Genomic DNA, 2,500 nt, shown 5'->3' with positions numbered 1-2,500 from the left:
TGTATTAGCTCTAGAATTACCACAGTTATCCAAGTAACTTGGGTACGATCTAAGGAACCACAACTGATTTAATGAGCCTTTCGCGGTTTCACCTTAATGCGGCTTGCACTGAGACATGCATGGCTTAATCTTTGAGACAAGCATATGACTACTGGCAGGATCAACCAGGGATCTCGGTTTTACAACAACTGCGTCCCGTGACGGATCCCCGCGGCGACGCCGACCAAGGGGCGACGACGACGCGGACACTCGTCTCGGGACGCGTGCGTCCGAGCGCCGGTCCGCCCGTGGGCAAGCCGACGCCGAGGAAGGTCGAAACGACCGTGACCGGTATACGGTCACGGCGCACGACCGACCGCGGTTCGAGTGGGATACGTGCGCGGACGGGCGCCCGTAAACCGCGCGCTTCGGTCGACGCGAGCGCCGCACTGAGCACCCGCAGAACGCGGGGCGACTGCGGCGGCGGTCGCGTGCGGAAGACCGAACACACGCGGAGAGCGAGCGCTCGCCCGACGCGACGTGACCCGTGCGTTGACGAGAGTCGGGGTTAGCGCGTACGCCGTCCGTTTTCAGCGGACGGAGAATTACCGCGCTAGCGCCTCTCGCCAGGTTTATAACGGCCCCCAGCCGAGATCGTGGGGGAAGCCGGGACGCGACGCGAAGTCCGTCGTCCCGGGGCTTCGCCCCGGCGACCGCCGGGCACGGCGACGATGGCCGGCCGCGGCGGGAATGTTTTGGCGTCGAGAGCTCGTAACTTGCGGAACGGTAACGGGAGTCGTCATCGATTTTTGAAAAAAACGATTTGCGCGTCGGAGGCCCACCGGAAGGCGGGCCTGCGACGCCGGTTGAGTTTTGCCACTCGGCGTGCGAGATGGGTCGGTCGCCGAAACTTGGACGGATACCATCGAAGGGCACCGGATTGCTGACCATTCCGAAGACTGGGGCAGACCGGTGCGCGGCGATGGACGCGTCGGCTTCGGCGTCGCCCGTGGCTTTGCTGTCGTACGTGATTGGCGATCGGACGCCGGCGGAACGCCGACGACCGAGTCGCTCACAAATTTACAAAATCTCGAGTTTCACAATGTGCGACGGGGGTGTTCACGCGTAGTGGTACACCCGGGTCGAAGGAACTTCGCCATCACCGTGCGTAGCGGTTAGGCGAGAATCGAAAATCCGTCAATCACCGTGCGTAGCGGTTAGGCGAAAATCACAAAATCCGTGCGTAGCGGTACGGCCGCGGATAAAGGATTACCGATTTAATTGTCGCGGACACCGGTGTCCTATAGTACTCGGAACGTACGACGTGAACACGTCTCGGGTACGTCGAGATCGAACCAACGGTTAACGAGTTATTGCACACGGAAAAACTACGTTCGAAAAGTTGAATTCGAAATCGTGTCGACGGACATCGCCGGGGCTGCCGTCATGTGCACCACCCCGGCACCGACGAATAACCGAGGACGTCGAGTGAAAAAAAAAAAATCGAATTTTCACACACGGTGGTCCGTGCGACGGGACGGTACGGCGGGCGCGCAGCTCGGCGACGGTAATCACCCCTGTAACGTCGCGGTCAGCGCAGAAATTCTACGCGGTAAAGGTTTTCGGCAAAGGGGGATATCCCTGGACAACGACTCTGCGGTCTGCCCGTGATGAACGGTACGGTCGATGTCACCGGCAAACCGTGAAAACGGTTGACCGAGACCCCGCCGTCGGAATACAGTCAATCACAGTGCGTAGCGGTTAAGCGAAAATCAAATATCGGTCTATCTCCGTGCGTAGCGGTACGGCCGCGGATAAAGGATTACCGATTTAAATGTCGCGGACACCGGTGTCCTATAGTACTCGGAACGTACGACGTGAACACGTCTCGGGTACGTCGAGATCGAACCAACGGTTAACGAGTTATTGCACACGGAAAAACTACGTTCGAAAAGTTGAATTCGAAATCGTGTCGACGGACATCGCCGGGGCTGCCGTCATGTGCACCACCCCGGGACCGCCGAATAACCGCGAACGTCGAGTGAAAAAAAAAAATCGAATTTTCACACGCGGTGGTTCGGATCCGGTCACGGGGACGCCGCCGCGCACCAAGGGCGACTCCGCGCCTCGCCCGTCGATGAAAAATATTTCCGCGTACGGCACTCCGAGTCCGCGGGACGTAATAATTCTTTACGTTAGTCCACCTCGCACCCGTCGAACGCCGACCAGACAAAAATCGGCAATCGATGAAGGGCACAGTGTCCACGGATCCGGTCACGGGGACGCCGCCGCGCACCAAGGGCGACTCCGCGCCTCGCCCGTCGATGAAAAATATTTCCGCGTACGGCACTCCGAGTCCGCGGGACGTGCTCGCCGAATGCCCGCACCGAATAATACCGGTAAACCACATCCACTTGCCGTATTAATATTTTACGTTAGTCCACCTCGCACCCGTCGAACGCCGACCAGACAAAAATCGGCAATCGATGAAGGGCACAGTGTCCACGGATCCGGTCACGGG

The sequence above is a fragment of the Metopolophium dirhodum genome, chromosome 1 (genome assembly GCF_019925205.1).
Source record: "Metopolophium dirhodum isolate CAU chromosome 1, ASM1992520v1, whole genome shotgun sequence".
In the NCBI taxonomy this organism is placed as follows: Eukaryota; Metazoa; Arthropoda; class Insecta; order Hemiptera; family Aphididae; genus Metopolophium; species Metopolophium dirhodum.
This window is presented reverse-complemented; position numbering follows the sequence as displayed.